This window comes from Aythya ferina (genome assembly GCF_964211825.1).
Source record: "Aythya ferina genome assembly, chromosome: 3".
Classification (NCBI taxonomy): domain Eukaryota; kingdom Metazoa; phylum Chordata; class Aves; order Anseriformes; family Anatidae; genus Aythya; species Aythya ferina.
Window position 1 is genome coordinate 41,195,155 of NC_140298.1, and position 17,447 is coordinate 41,212,601.

General features: G+C 38.7%; 1 protein-coding gene across 1 annotated transcript in view; it reads right to left on the minus strand.

Annotated features, from left to right (window-relative positions):
• Positions 1-17,447, minus strand: part of BICRAL (BICRA like chromatin remodeling complex associated protein) — a 245,051-nt gene that overhangs the window by 110,419 nt on the left and 117,185 nt on the right. Inside the window, exons 18-20 of the mRNA XM_084514469.1 lie at positions 8,970-9,160; positions 5,590-7,106; positions 4,485-4,901 (exon numbers count right to left, since the gene is read on the minus strand). The gene's annotated coding sequence lies outside the window, so the exon portion shown is untranslated. The remainder of the gene's footprint in view (positions 1-4,484; positions 4,902-5,589; positions 7,107-8,969; positions 9,161-17,447) is intronic.

Sequence of the window (17,447 nt, forward strand, 5' to 3'; positions counted from 1 at the left end):
CCCTTGGCAGAAGAGGTTAGGTAAATGCATCTTACACACCTATCTGTTTTCCCACGTGCCAGTAAATTATGCTAGTCACACCACATGAGGAAGAGCTAGACAAGTACAAGAGCACTACTTTAGTGCATCCTTTAGGATTTTAGGTCCAGTATTTAGAAAGAGTGTAATTTGTTATAAACTCCTGCATGGACATAGGGCTGAGTACCTTGGGCTAGCCCTACTGTAGAACAGCATCAAACTCTCCACGCCTTTGATCAAATACTCCAACAGACAATCCAGCACTAATAATGGGGACACTGTTTGGAATTACCATATTTTCCTGGCTGGCAGGCTAATGCCATTTTCCTGATTGGAGATTACAGAGATTTAATTAAAGCTACCATGTTTTAATAATGAACTCATTTAATACAAAAGCTGCTTTGGAAAAGGACAGTCAGTGTAAATGCCAGTCTGTGTCTGGGACCTTCATTAAGTTCTTTTGTAGCTAAAACAACAACTAAGCCTTTGTTAGTAACTTCCCTGCAACAGAACAGTGGCACTGAAGTTGTAGGAGTTAACTCTTTCATTGTAAATTGTATTATCAATTCCCAATTCAATGGTTTTTTTTCAGCTATAGTAAAATAACCTCCAGTGGACATTACACTTCTGCCTGACAACTCTCAGCCAAGATCTGAGTTCCAAACTGTTTGAAGGAGTAATTAAAATAGAGACAAAATTGAAGTGGGCTACTTTCATTAAAAAGAAAAATGCCTCTCTTGTAGACAGTATTATGTCCTATGTTCAAGGTACTAATAGGTAATCAGAAATTCGTTTGTAAATAAAGACTATTTACCCTTTTATTCTCAAATAATAAATGCAATGTCATTGGTATATACATATGCAGAAAGTAAGGATGCTTCAAGAATTTATATTTAGAACTACCTGTAGTTGGCATATGTACAAAATACGCTCCAATGTTTAGAAATTCCTTAATGAATGCCATATCTCCTACAGGCTTTCTAAAGCCTGCTCTTGTTTTAGAACGAAGATCATTGTGCAGTACCACTAAGTAACATCCAAACAGCTTCAGTCTCAGCTTCCTCTCATCTATCAGCTGTTTTTCCTTCACTGTTTGTCCACCTAATAATTTCTCTTCTCCTTGTTCCCCATTTGTCTTTTCCCACCAGAAATGGGGAAGATGCATTTTACTTTAAATCAGAAAGCTGCTTCTCTCTGTTTTTTTATTTTTTTCCATTATGCCACTCACATCCTGATGGTCTGACAATATACTTATTCCCATATACTTCCCTCATCTGGGTTTGTTTCCAGTAAGCCTCCCAAAAGCACTGTAATATTTACTAGCATACATTTTGGCATATATGAAATGTATGATTGTATTTATATTCATGCCTTTTGCATATATACATCTACAGACCTTGAAAATGTTACAAGTGTTTTTCCTAAGCTTTTTAACAATTTGACCTTATTGGTGTTACCTGCTTTCAATCCCTACATGGCTCTTTTTTTCATCCATATCATTATAAAAACAACTCAGAAACGTAAAAACAAACAGATGCAAAACACCACCAACCAAAAGAATCCTCTATTTAGATTAAATAGATGGCTTGAAATACATATATTTTGAAATATGTTTCAACTGAATTTTATTATCATGCCCCCTATCAGCAGTGGTATCATTTGCTTTGGAAAGCAGGCTGGTGATTTAGTCTCTGTGGTATTTATAGTTATTAATACTATTATCAGCTCTTTTATATAAACAGCTATTTGTTGTTTTGTTTTGTTTTTAACAAAGTAGTCTCAAGCACATCCATATACATAGGATTTACATGAGGAATGTTCTAAGAGAGAAATGCGACATCAAAATAATGTCAACTGCTTCAGAAAAGCCCACAATATTAAGTTAAAGCTGAGGTTCCATTTTAGTTATTGTCTGGTCAGAGGCACTCTTCCATAGATTTCAGAATAGCTCCTGATCACAGGTAGTAAATGTATAGTGTTAAATAGCTAGAAACACCTAGAAGAACTGCATTTAAAATACATAAAAGTCAACGTGAGTGGATAGTGTAATGTACATTTTAAAAGACACATATTTTACAGCAGCTTTTAAAGTTCCCTCAATTTAAAGAGAATTTAGAGACTTGATTCCCTCCAAGACACAGTAGAAGAAAGACCAATTTAAAGCACAAACTTAAAACCAGGCCCTTAACTCATCACAGAGGCTACTGACCCCCCTCTGAGGACCCTTCTCACTGGAAGAGCAAGCACCTGAACTGGGACAGTTGGCTAAGTCTTTTAAAAATGTGGCCAGAACATAAAATAAAACTTCTGATGCATCCTTTTAAAAAAACAGTACTGCCTATATACAACCAGTGCTGCCAAACTGTATAATAGATAAATGCAGAACAGAAGAATACACCCATTTGGAAAATACAGCAAAACGGTATTAAATTGTGTAAAGCAATTAGAACTGAACCTTTGCATTCTTTTCAGATTACTGAACCGTGTATGGCTATTCAATTTTTTTCAATTACAACATTGTGCAGAGCTATATATTTCAAAGTGCTTCTCTAGGAACTAATATATAGTTCAACCAGGGTGGTATCCACAGTGTCACCACCAAGGGCAAATGGATAAAGTTACCAGAGGGAATTATTCTTTTGTGGCAGGTTGATTTAGTCTTTTTAAATGACAGCAGCTGAACAATCAACTCTTATTTGTTTCTGTTACTAACAGGGAGGTGTTAGGTGGGTCAGCCTAGTAATAAAGTTTTTCTGTGAGAAGAAACTGCCAGACTTGATAACAAAATTACAGCATTGATAATAGTAGGTAGAAAGACCAGGAAGTCCTTGGAGTTGCTCAAATCAGTCATTGGAAATAATCTATCTACTGTGTTTAGGGACGGTGTTCTAGTCAGCAAAAACAGTTCTTTTACAGTTAATCAACTCTAGTATTACTTTTAAATGAAGGGTGAGATTTGAGAACAGAAAAAGGGGCTTCAAACACCAAGGGATATATAGCTAATATGTGCAGCATTAAAAATTAGTCCTAATAGCTAGAGATTTGAGAGAAATAAGTTGTCTTAACTTTGTATACATCATGTGCAATATGGTGCCCTGCCCCTGGGACAGAAAATATCAATGGGTAAAATATAAAAAAAAAATAATAATAATTAAACTCTCAGTAGGTTACTCACAAACAGATCATCAAGATGATGGCTGCCAATTTGTCAGCAGCTTGGAGCACAACTGTCACCTTAACTCTAGTTGAACTCACTGTAACCTGAAAAGCAACAGTCCCAAAGCCTGAGGTAACTCCAAGGAGGATTTCAGTTCCTTCACACACTGGGCCGACTCCCATCAAGCATGGCAGGGAGGCGATGTGGGGGGACATTTCTGCAAGGCCAGCAGAAGTTCAGGAGTAAAACCAAGCTCTTCTCTGCAGCTGAACTCAGCAGGGCTTCTGCCTCAGCCCCTGCTCCAGCAGCTCTCCTGAGCTTTATCCGATGTCCTGTAAGTTTGGTCCAACTGGCCTCTGGAGTGGCTGCTCCTGCAGGCCTATACACACAGGCAAGATACTACCAGTGCAAATACAATGCATCCACCTACTGGCTCCCAAAACCTCCTCCTTCATCCCAAGGACCCAGCCAGGTGGCTCACAGGGAGGCCTAAGAGACCCAGCTCAGCTCTCAGGAGCAGTCCTAAGCAAGGCTGAATCTCAGAAACCCTTCACCCCATGCTATGCCCAGACTATACTCCATTTCCATAGCCAGTGCAGCCCAAGTTCTTCTCCAAACAATACAGTCCAGCTGCTTGGTCTACAAGCTCTGAGACGTGCACCTACCAGGCCTTTCATGAACCCTACCTCCACAGCAAAGGAAGTCATCCTAGAGACAAACCCATTCCCTGGATCACTTCATACCCTGCTGGGAGCTTTCCTCTTACCCAAAAGAGGTGTTCAAACACTTGAGTAGCTTGAGCTGCCTGCTTTTCCATTAAGTTCATTCTCTTGACATGGGGCACATAGTTTTGGCCTAGTAAAAGATGCTTTTTCCCCAAGTACAATTACAAATTTTATACTCAACACTTTTGTACCCATATACATGTATGCTGAGAAACCCTTAGCTGTAAAACTTCCATTTCACATGTTGCGTACAGCCTTTTCTGAAGCACCACTGTGTTGACAACATTACCATAGTGACTACATCTAAACTACTGTGCACTGATAAGCGTAACTGAGTTAAACACAGAGCGCTATTTCTACATCTGTATTCTGCTTTGTGTAGAAGTTTTGCATCTACTTCTGGCTTAGGGACTCCTGTGTCATGTTTTATGCAGCTACATAGCCTGGCTGAATCGAAGCTCTTGCCCCTGTATTCAGGACTTGCGGGAGTTATACTGTGTCGCATCTCCCTCATCCCCCCCCCTTGTCTGAGTCAGCCAACAGCTAGCTAAACAGCTAGTTAAATTGTTTCCAGATTAATTTACCTGCTGTGCTGGTGTTCAGTGCTCCCCTGAGGAATTCCTCTTGTTTAGTGGCACTTTTATAACCCTCCTTCTCCACACTGTGCACTCCTCATGAACACTTCCAAACCCTCTCTAGGTGGTGGTAGCTCCTCCAGTTCCTACATCTCCTTCCAAATGCTGGGCATTGTCATGACTCAAGATTGCAGCCAAACAAATAACAGGTTTTTGTGTATTCAAGCTTCAGGTTTTACCTGTCTTTTGATCATCTGCCTTTTCATTGTAAGGTTTTAGATTTAACAACATATCAGCATAGGCATCTTTTTTTTTGCTCCATAAATGTTGTTCTGCCCAGCAAATTCTGAATGCTTCCCTAGGACTGCTTTCAAGACTCCTGTTTCTCTATGAGTTTTTTCTCCTCAGTATCAACATGGACGTCATCTGCAATTGCTCAGGACAAAAGAGATATTGTTAGAGGTCTGTTTCATGTCAGACAGGACTTTCTACCTGATTGCAAAACAAGTTTACCCATAACACAATAGGCTGTGCCAAAGGACACTATTCCCCATAACCAGCCCAGTGGCTAGCACGTTCACAGGCTTCATGCATCAGTGCTTCTCAGCCCCAGCTAGTGATGTCCTAACCACCACAGTGACTAAGAGTCTGAGGTCCTTTCCCTTTCTTGCCTTTTGACAGAGCATAAACATACCCTGACCTCATAAGATTAAACCCTACATGTGAGATTATCCCAACGTTGTGCAATACTGCTCAGGATTAGTCAGAGCCCAGAGAGAGAATTATGAAGACTTTCAGTTTAGGAATGCTGCTTTCCATTCACATACTTTTGAACTGTGTGCATAGAATCCGGTCATTTCTGACAGACTCTTTTATTATTTCTCTCCCTCTCTCTCTCCCTCTCTCTTTCTTTTAACAAAACCTCAGGTTTGGACTTGAAAATACACTGAGATTTCAGTAAATCACTTGGGAACTCCCAACTCTGCAAAGCACTTGAAGAATTACATCAGTCTGGAGAATGTAGAAATATAAAGGGTTAAAAAAAGATATTATGAAAGACAGTTATGCTTAAATTGCCTAAAACAGAGACCTACGGGAAACCTGTAATACTTACATCCATTTTAAGAGCCTGGCCTTACTAGGTGGAATTCATTCAGAGAGGCTTAAGAGGTGTGATGGAGAAATCCAGACTCAGTTATAAAAAAAAGGCCCAGGCAGTAGACGCTGAAGAGACATGGCCCACTGTGGTGATTCTCCATCACCTGGCTGCTGAGCTGTGAAGCAGGAGTGGCATCGTTCCTATTTAGTGGCTGCAAATATACTGGCAAAACTGAAAGAAAATCAAAGCCTAAGGTGAAAAGGTGGGATCAAAATAATATGAGAAAGATTGAATAGCAGAGATTTTATTGCTTGCTAATGTATTTAACAAACCCAAATATGTGACACACTAGAGCATCCCTGTTGCCTAATTGTAAAACCATATATTTTCCAAAAGCTAGGGAAAGCCACCATAGATATAGCACTATTGTAGTCTTTCCTTGTAAAGCAATTAAATTGCACCATGAAGAAACGTTAACACTGGAAAACTAAATTTATATAGAGAACTGGGTGTCAACCTGGGGGTTGAATTTACTGCAGGCTCCTAAAGAGAAGATCTTTGAAACCAAACCCAAACTTTATTTAAGCATTTCTGTCTTGTTAAAGTATTTTACAAGGTGTTACCATATCCAGCTGAAGTTCACACACAAATGATGTCATTTGCAGCCACACTTCAGGAAAAACAAGAAATTGTTTAAGAGGAGTTTTACGATAAGCCACATATCAGAATTAAAGATAATGATAATACACTGTAATTACTGCATAATTTTCTAAAATCTGCAAGTGTCAGTAAGCACTGAACAAGATGCTACAACACAGGGAAGATATCAGAAGGGAACCTCAAGAGTAGTTTTTCAATGCATTAACTGCTCTAATAACACTTAACACTGCCCATTGCTATGTCAGATTTTTCCTTGAGCAGAAATGTGGAGTGGAAACATGTGATGGAGCAGTTACAGGAGAAGACTTGACAGGCTGTGTACTGTCACCCTTGGCCAGACACACTTACCCTCTGCTTCATGGTGGTCATAGCTACCTTCTGCCATCGGTCTGGAGCCACCAGCCTGAGCAATAGGGCAGATGCCCGTGAGAGGCATTTGCTTGTGTTACCTCTAGCCACCACACGTGGTAGTAATCTGGGAAACTAACCCACAACATCTGCAACCCAGCGCATTTCATGTTATCTTGTTCCTGTTGTGTTGCTGTGTGGCTGCATTTTTCAGAGGTTTCTGCATCCAGGCTCTGGTGATGGAGGAGTCCAGTGCTGGAGACTGATACAGTGTCTGGGTCATAGTCACAACAGACAAATGGCTGCTTTGCTAGCTGAAAATACCACAGAAATGAGAAATGTAATTACGGATGAGCTCTAACTAGAAAATAAATGTATAAAATACTTTCCTGTTAGTCTGGGTGCCAGCAGGTCTGTTTTTCTTTTGATCTGAAGCAGATTTGCAGGTGCCAGGAACAGTTCAGAGTCATTTTTCTTTCAGATCCTGGTATTGTTCTTTCATTTTGCTCAGTCTGACTGTATCCCTGTAGACAATGGCCATCGTCAAGTCAGACCACACTCAACCGCTTGCTTTAATAGGCTTCTACCTGTCTTTTCACAATTTATCATCTCTTGAGTTTCCACCACTGTAGTTGTTACATATTCTGATTTCATACTTTTTTCTCCCTCTGACATTTTTTTCTTAAGAAGTTTTTTTCTTTACATTGGACACTTCTTGAAGAACTCATAAATTTACTGTGTATCTATTTCATTTAAAGCTGTAGTTTCAAGTCTATGAAGTAATGATGTTGATATCACTGACTTGATAAATTTCTGTTTTGATGATAACACGTTTTTTTCCACAGCCAGTGCTGTTGATTTTTTCTAGCACTGTACATATAGCATATCATTTTTATCTGATGTCCACCCTCTCAATAGAAACACTAGCAAAAGCACCTTTCTACATTTCATTTTTTCCCACATTTTCATTGCCGCTTCATTTCAGCAGTTTGGCCACTGCATTTCTCCCACAATGAAGCCACTTTATGGCACCTATCACTTACTGCAAGTCTAGACCAGCTATACCAAATCTCTAATGCATCTGAAGGACATTATCAGTAACGTGAACATCCATACTGTAAACCTAGCCACATGACCAAGAAACAGCCCTTGGTGGGTCAAATGCCATACTTTACAATACAGTAGTCACCATGATGACTTTTAAGACATTTGCTAGACTAAAATTTCATTCTAAATGATAGAGAATGCTTCCCTTTCTAATGAGAACCTTACATTGGTCAAAAAGTCACTCATTGCCCTTACAGTGTTTCTTCCTTTGGAAGAGAGCAAAAGCTGCAATGAGAATTAGAGCTGGAGTATGTGGAAATGGCATCAATAATCTGACATGGTCAATAATCAGTAGAAACAAAGCAACTAAGTTTAGAAAATTAACAGTTATATCATTGTGTTTTTTCATTTTTTTGTTCTGCCACCATCTTCTTCCCTTACATAGTAGAACTTCTTTTTCAGAACTTTATGTGTTGCCTGTGAATGTGACTTTTTGTAGCAGTCTCAGGAATCATAGAATCATAGAATCATAGAATATCCTGAGTTGGAAGGGACCCTTGAGGATCATCAAGTCCAACTCTTGACACCGCACAGGTCTACCCAAAAGTTCAGACCATGTGACTAAGTGCACAGTCCAATCTCTTCTTGAGAGGAAGGAGAAGCTAATGTGCATACACCTTAATGTTGTTCTGTACCATCCCAGATCATGAGACTATCTGACAATATTGTATTCCCAGATTCTTTTTTTATTTTCCAAATTATCCAAGACCACATTTTTTTTCAAAAATAGGTTGACAGCATGGCATTTATCTGATGTGTTCTGGTCTTTTGAAGGTCAGTAATATGAACACATTCATCTCAATGAGATCTACTGCTGCAAGGTCTCATCCAGCATTACCCCAGTAAAGGGCAGGAAAAAGTGCAGCAGACCAGGTCAAGTCAAGCCTTCAAAACATGGGGGAGAATAGCTGTATGCCTTCCAATAAATTCCCTGCGTGCAAAGAAAAAGAGATCACTAATGCTTCCTAAGAGGAAAGCCTTCCTCCCACTGCATTTACAAGAGTGTGTGAGAGAAGGAATAAGGGGGGGGAGGGGGGAGGGGCAGGAGGAGCACACAGGATCTACATGCTAGAATGTGCTTCAGACTCCAAACAGACATAATCTGTCCCTTGATTCCCGTCTCTTAATTCATATCTGTAACTTCCATCAACAAAAATCCTGAAATATTTGTAGTAAGCACTTTTGCACATTTAGCTATTAAAATCAGTGACCAAACAAAAAAAAAGAAAAAAAAAAAAAAAAAAGAAAAAAAGTCCAAGTTGCACCAGATGCTTCCTCACCATGCAGTGGGTGTTCCTGAAAGGGAGCATCAACTTGCTGCACATTGATTCATAGAGCTGTTTTCACTGACACCATGCTTCCACAATGCTGCATAAATTTTCTGGATTATCTAAATCAAATAGACTTCCCAAATTACGTTGTTGCATGCATGGTGCAGAAGAAAACAAACATCTATATCTTCATTGTTTTCCTATAGGAAAATCAAAAATGAAATAATTAGATTTATTAATAAATGCAACAAGGAATTTATCTCTCAGTATTTTATTTTCTACAGCAAGAGTTCTTGCAAATCATCATGTAAGATACATCTACTCAATTACTATCAACTTGTCTATGGAAAAGGCTTATTTATAGACACATGACAACTAGCACACAGGCAAATGCCAACAGAGGAGGGTTATCTTGGTTTGTTTGGCAGGGTTGGATGTTCTTTTTGTAATGGTGGCTTTTTAAAAATAATAAAACAGAGCTTTCCTGGCAATTCATATGCCTATAATTCATAAAACCTGTAGTCTGGTAGTCTTAAATGGCTATCCAGGGGTTGAAATAAAAGGAAAATGATCCCTCTGCCACCGAAACAACACAAATTTGTGGTCTGTGCTACAGCTTTATTGGTTGGAAACACTCCCAAAGCTAGAAGAACATGAATTATATTTAATTTTGCTAAGTAGACTTAATATCCAAGATGTGCCTAAAATAATTAGCTAAATTTAAAGTTATTTAGGGCAACAAATTCAAAGTTGTTTGAACTTAGGTTAAACATTAGTCTGTGATGCTGTATATGCCAAACAAACCACAATTGTGAAGTATTTCACTGGTTTTTATTTTTGTTTGTTTTTTTTTAAACTTACCACAACACATCAGCTTCTCTGGAAACTGCAACACTGAGCGTGATGTTATGCTTCTCAGATTGAGGAAGTGCTGTGATTGACTGATGATCATTTTAATATGGACCTTTAATCTAGTTAAACCACAGAGCTCAGCCAGAGCAGATGTTCAGTGTGTTTCTGAACTGACAGCCCTATCTCCTTCAGCAAAAACATATACACTTTTACTCCACTCCCAGAATATCCAAATACAGGATTTTAGGACACACCAACCCAAGCTGCAGCTAAGACACGGCTGCACTCCTAAAAGCAATTAGATACAGTTTTCCTCATATGGGCTTTCAAAATTCCCAACTCAGGCATTTTGTTATAAACAAGCATCTGGTCGTGTCTCAGTAACAAAGAAAGATAAAGTGTTTTTGACAGATCTTTGCCCTCTGGTCAAACTTTGCTTTTCACTAGTGTCTTTCATTTATTCCTTTTTGAAGACTATTTGCACAGGCCTCTAACAGGATGTCAATAAACAGATTCACCGATATGGAGAAAAGTGATCCAATATAGCTTTTAGAGCAAAGAAGGAAAATTGGGAGCCTGTAACAAACAAAAAAAATACATAATCAAGTACAACAGATCAAAGCTGATAAGCTGCCATCCCTCCACTCTCAGCCATGTTCTCTCACCACAAGCATCAGAGGTTTCTTTCCTTGTTAATGATGGAAAAAAACAGCTGGCATTTTAAACTTCACCCTGCACTACATCACACGAATCAAGAAATGTAAGATCATGCTAAGCCTCTCATTTACTAAAGACCATTCACCAGTACAGCAATGTTGTAATGCTGACATTTTACTGACTCTCCCTCTTTAGCATGTAGGCTAGACAGGACCAATGTAAGTTGGGTACCCTTGAAAAGATGGGTGACATCAAGCATACACCAGTTTCTTTAACAGTGTGGCAAAATGCATGAAAATAATATGTTGAATCTAACTGGATATTAATTAAGGATGCTATCCTTAAATAGCTTCTGAAAAGCACCTTACAATCCTACTTCCTTCTGACGCTAAGAGGAACTGAGGGAATTCATCAATCTGAATCTTCCAGAAAACATCACTGGGAGAAGTTTTATTTACAGTGAAGTTGTTGGAGGTTGCAAAGAGCTTCTTGAATGGACTGGGAGACGTCACTGACGTACAAAGTGTGTTGGGAAGCAATACTCATACTGTGCTATGGTCTCTTTCAGGCATTCTGTAGGCAGAGTAGGAGTGGGAAGAAGCCCATATGAGGTTAATTTTTAATTTTCCTGTCAGAGCTTTCATCACATACCAACAACTATCCACCTGGCTCTTGGAAGTGTTTGGGAAAAAGAGAAAGAGAAGGGAAGGGAAAGGGGGAGAGAAGGAGAGGGGAGGGGATGTTGGCACAGAAATTCTGGCATCATTTGTAGACAGAGCTCAGCTGGAGAAAATGGATTATGTCTTATTCAGCCTACCAAAAAAAAGACTACACACACACAAATTTCTCTGCTGAAACTGCCTTACTGGCTGCTTTCTTAAATCTGTCTGCAGATTCAGCCAGAAAAAGCAGTCTTTTTATGCAAAATCATACTCTTCATACCTCCCGTGTTTGAGCTGCACCACCATATTTTGTTTTCTCTTTAAGAAACAAAGCAAATACTTTGCAGCAGCAGATAGGCTAATGGTAGTAATCAATCCAATCTGTGATATGCAGTTCTTGGAAGGTAAATATATTCTTCTTAAAACAACAAATGAATGATTTTCTTTGCATACCCTTTTCCCAAAAGAAGGGATAACAAAACTCTTGCATTGGCATGATGCTGAGATTTCTCTCCTGGGCTCTGTAAACAATACATTATAAGACATTATCCACGTGTACTGCAAATTCAGCCTGTTTTTATGTCTAGGCTACTATCAGAACATGAATGATAAGCCAGTTTCTTCCATGTACTCCTGATATTTCTCCTTAGAAAAATCAAATTTCACTAACAATGAAAACTGATATTTTAACCAGAGGTGATTTAGCCTTTGGGGCTCAGTGAGCAACATCCAACTATCTGTAATATTACACTGCTCTGCGGGTTGACGGCTCATATTTGAGCTCCAAGTGACTGAAAATAAAACAGCCTCCAATGGCTCCCTAGTCATAAACAGGAAGAAAGAGGGGAGGGCGGGGGGGGGAAGGAAAAAAAAAAACTATCTACATGGACTGCGGACTGCTATTTCCCAATAGAGTAATGTTCAGCCAGGATTTGGAGGTTTAGCTAGTCCTGCACAGATGCCCATTCACACAGCTAATTAACTTAAAAGCTCGTACAGTAGCAAAACAATTTAATTCCACGTCTTGAAGTTATTATTCTCACTGAGCTAGACCAAGAGACCATAGATACTAACTCCACTACCGGGATGGCTGCTTTCTGCCAAGTTGTGACATTTGTCTTTTGCACGTAGCACAACATAGCATATAGGCAGCTGACCAGTCTCCAAACAAGCTAACCCATGGGGAACAAAAGCAGTTTAGCTACAGAAGTGTGAAGCCCTGCATATGCTAATATATCCTCATGTTCTGCCGAAGACCTAACTGAGTACTAGGAGGGCTGAATGCGGTACATTAGGAGGTGCATTTAAAGGCAGTTCTGGTATATCCAGATTATCCTGCAGTGTGCAACATCCTATATCACCTTACAACCCTCTGACATTACACTGATGGGCACCAGCTGAGAGCCACAAGTCTTGCTTCCAAAGAAGGCAAAAGGAATTTCTGCATTTTGAACTCATATTTTATATTTCTGAAGCCATAACTAGAGGTAGATGTGTTCCTTGAGAGATGAGAAGCTTTTCAGGGCAACCCCTTTCATATCTTCAGGTATCAAGGCGGGAACACACCTTTGATCACCATGTACAGAACAGCTGACAGTGAGTGTTATTTCCTGCCTGGAAACACAGAGGCTATCACATTAGTTAGCAAAAGTTTTAAAGCTCAGAAATTGCAGCCAGACATCACTATACCCCAGAGAGAGTTTTGGGTATGTGGTAACACACCTTCACCATTACTAACGCACATACATGCATTAATCCATGGGGCTGCTCCATGAATAATTAGAACTCCTAGATTATCAGAACTGCAGTACAAATGCTCTCAAACTGTTCCAAACTGAGTTAAAATGCAGGTATTTCAGGATGCTGTCCCAAAGAGAGGAATCTATTCTTGAAAGGAAAACATAATGCCCTGCAGTATGCCTAGCAAGGACTCACAGACCTGCAGCTATCTGGTGTAGATGTCCGTCACTGATATTTTGTCAGAACAGGTTACCTTTTCCCTAAGCAGAAAACCCTACTGAAAGCCTTACAGGAAAAAGAAATATCTTCATGCTTCTTGACTTCATCGCAGTGCCACTGTAGGCAAAAGATGCCCAAAGGAACAAATGCCTACACGCGAATAGTCCCTAGTATCTTGTTCTTCCAAGGATTTCTTTTCCTGTCAGTGAAGGCCTCTTAAAATATTCTAGCCATATCTGACTTGCCATCTGCTTGAATAAATTAGCCTTTAAAATTATTTGTCAATCTATCTACATCAGCAGCATTTATTTCATTAATTGGAAGAATTAGCTCTTTGTAGCAAGTCAAAGGTTGTGGAGCCAAAATATACTGTACTTTCTCCCAAGTGACCTGGAGACCCTTGGATGAACTCTTGGGGTGCCATTAAAAATGAATAGTTATATAGAAAAAATAGCATTTTAATGTTTACTTAACGTAGCTACCTTTCCAAAAAAAAAAGGAGGGGGGGGGTACTTTCAACATTTTTAAACATCTGGTTGCCTTATTTTTCAGTTTGTTTCTCCAGTGGTATGAGCAGAACGTCTTCAATTTAGAAAAGACAAGTCTACATTCTTATTCGCATGGATGGTCTCAGGTTACAAGCAGTGCAGAGGAGGAGCAGATATATAAATACCTTTAAAAATCATTTTAGGACTGACAAATTTTAGAGGGACAAGTTCTACTGTCACTTACACTAGTGAGATCAGTGAAGCTAGTCTGGAGATACAGTTGTGTACCCCATAGCAGTCATGACAGATACATCTGAACTTAAGCATAAAAGTATTGTATAAACTAAAGCACAATGAGTTACAGCAGCTACATAACAGAATCATTTTCTCTTTTAAGTGGTTAAAAGTTTTATCCAGACACTATTGTACTGGAGAAGAATTTGTTACCGCAAGCCTCCCAAACATCCACACAAAAACATATATATATTTACATACTTGTTTACACAAATATTTTATAGAGAAAATTATAACACCAGAAATTCTGGCATACATTATGTGTTTTAGATGTAGGTTATACATTGTGTAATTCAGTCTTAAGATCTATAAACTATCAATTACCAAATCCATTTTAGGCCTGTAAGTAGAAGATAAATAAGATGAAATAGAAGAAAAGTACTTTTTATCAGGAAACACAAGCAATCAAAATCCTTCCCTGTGCCCAATGCCACTTACAGAAATGTTTTGCAGCTATTAAACATTACATTTTTCTTAAAAGAAAACATATTCGTATCATATTCTCATTCATGAAAAATCTACTATTCCCACTAATCTGACCTCCTCCATAACACAGGCCCAACAATAAAAAATTAAGCTGATAGCTACTATTACAAACCCTAATTATCTATTTGGAATATTAAAGTTGAGAAAGGCAGTACAGAGTAGTGGAAGAGAGCATGGGACTGAGACTCCAGACGTTTGGGGTTTTAGACCCAGGTTTACTATTGCTGTGAAAATTTTGGTGAGAAAGCAAATTGTGCTTCAATCTTCTTCTCTGGATAATGTGGGAAGTGATTCTGAGCTTTTCATAAAATGCCTTTCAATCAAGTATTGTGTATCAGGTATTTTGATAGACTACAGCAAATCTATTAACTTCTGGTCTTGCTTCAGAGATAGAAAGTAATGAAGCAACTGTCACAGCTTTACCTCTAACTTCACTCTTAGAACAGCAGCAGCAGCAACAAAGCTTTGTGGTACGTTTCTAAGTTGAATGTGGTCAGCTTCACCTTCTACTCACTAGATCTTGTTTGGCTTTTTGGCTATATAAAAAAGCCTGCCAAAAGTCTTTTACCCATATAAATAAACTTGTAGCCTTGAAATTCTCCCATTAGTTTCCTTGCTCTATTTAGCTCCTAAGCATCAGATTATAGAGTATCGATAGACCTCAAAGCATCCCCAAAACTGTTTTTACATATTTCATTTTATAATCTCCTTTCCTAACAGGCATTTTAACCTGCTTTCCTCACATCTATATCTATGACTGTATTTATGACTATATTTATTTACAAATAATTGGAGAAAAAGGGTTAACTGAATTGTACTGGGCTAACAATTAGCATGGTTGCCTTACTGAGAAAAAAAAAAAAAAAAGAGAAAGAGAAAGAGAAAGAAAAAGAAAAAGAAAAAGAAAAAAAAAAAACAAAAACAAAAAAAAAAAACTTTCGACCCTTACATTGCTTTTACAAATTGTTTTTAATCTTTGCAACACAGAGTGTTAATATCTCCTACTAATTGCCTTACCATAATCTGTGAGCAGTTTGTCAGAACATTTAATTTTGTCAACAAAATGTAAAATTTAATCTAGTTACTTGGCAAGATCAGTTTTAAACAAAGCTATATTCATTGGCAACAATTACTTTATAACCTTTAGCTAATTGTATGTCCTAAGAAGATTTTAATGATTTTTGTTCAGAAGTAGTGTCAGATTGTCCTGACTACAGTTACACAGATTATTCTGTTTATTCACCTTAAACATAAACTCCCATAGCCTTTTATTTTGTATTACTTGGAACATTTGTGATGTTTCAGATCTAACATTTATACTGAATTCTAGTAAAATAATTAAAATGGAGTAGTAAATCCACATCACTCAGAATCCCAAGGCCTAGATTTGTTAGTATTCAAAATTTTGTGGCTGTTTTCTGTAAACTTGCAGTTTCTCCAGGAGTTCATTCCTGCCAGAGAATATGATATTTCATAGTCAGCAACACAAGAGGTGCAGAACCATCTGCTTTCTGATTCAGTGCTAATAGCTCGGCTATCATTTCTAGAAAAGAACTAAAGCTCACACATTAAATTATCTTCAAGGGCTTAAACATCTCACATTACTATTGTGAGCTAAAATCGGGTAAATCATTTTAGTTCTCTGTTGTGAAAATGAATAGTCTCTTTGGTGCAGTTATTTGGAATGCTGCAGTAAGTGATGTCCTTCATGGCAATTTAGCATGTAATGCAATAAATGACTTTTATGGCTGGTTAAATTATAAGGCAAGGCTGGGGTGTTTAATAACCACGTGAAGCTGTTTATTGCACATAGAGTCTATTGCCACTGATACTATATTTTCATAGAAGAAAGCATAAAAAAACTTCTTTTTTTAAACACAAAAACTTATTCCATAACCCAACAGTTTTGGGGGCCTTGAAATTCCTAAAGAAAGTGTGAGCCAATACCATATTATGTTCATGCATCAACTGCATTTTCAAAATGAAATTTCATTTTCTAGAAAGTTAAGCACTCTTACCAAAAAAAGACTCAGTGACCCTCCACCACATGGAACAAGGAAGGAAACTCTTCATCTCTCTGGGCTGTATGGGTGGGTGCAGAGACCATTTTCCACATTGAAGTTTTTGGCAACCAAAGTAACTACCTGCAGATTCGTGCTGCAGAAGTAGGAGTAGGATGATATGGATGATGACTTGTGCAAAGAAAAATAGCACTTTTCTGTAAATTGGACCATACAGCAATCCAGCCTTGAGATGTACTAAGTACCTTAAGGACAAGGGTTTTGTGAAAAAGCTGGGGAGTCTGTGCCATTCTGACACCATTGCCTCTGACAAGCTGTGACCCCAGCTGCATCATTAAGTGGGAAGAGAAAAGTGAATTGGTGTTTTACTAACAGATCAAGACAGCCCAGAAGTATTGTGGGATATATAACCATACATAACTTTAAATTAATATATAAAGTGGGTAAAGTAAGCTATAAAAGGACATGTTTAAAAAATTATTCTTTGACATTTTTCCTCAACGTGACTAACATCTGTTGGTCATTTTGTCCTCCAGCCCAGGGAGGTTCAGACTATGAAAGAGCTAATGAGCTGCTAGCAAGGCTTCACTTTGCAAGAGCGTTTCTTTGATTTTTTTTTTTTTAATTTTAATCATAATTGTAGCTGCCTCTGACCAGTCACAAAATAACAATCATTAATTGGGCCCTTTTCTCAGTCTAGTCTTGCAACCAGCAGACCCATGTCTTCCAGCCCATCCTTGGCTGCAAGCAGCAGGGCAAACGCTGCCACCAGGAGATCCCACTTACAGACAATCGCTGTTTTAGGGCCTGTTGTAATCTCTCAGCTGAAGTAACAAAACCCAGGTGCTGTGCGTAGCAGCTGTTTGTCACCCTTTCTGAGATCTTGGCAGGTCTGAAAGTGAAGAGAGATCTGAGACCTTGTGCAGACATAACTAATACATTTCATTCCCAAGAAAATGAAACCACGCTTGGAGTTCCCCTAAGTGATGGCTGTAACCGGAGACACGGCGCTGTCAGCACCCATGTGGGAGCACCATTTGATGGAACTGGGAACCGTTGCATAATGCA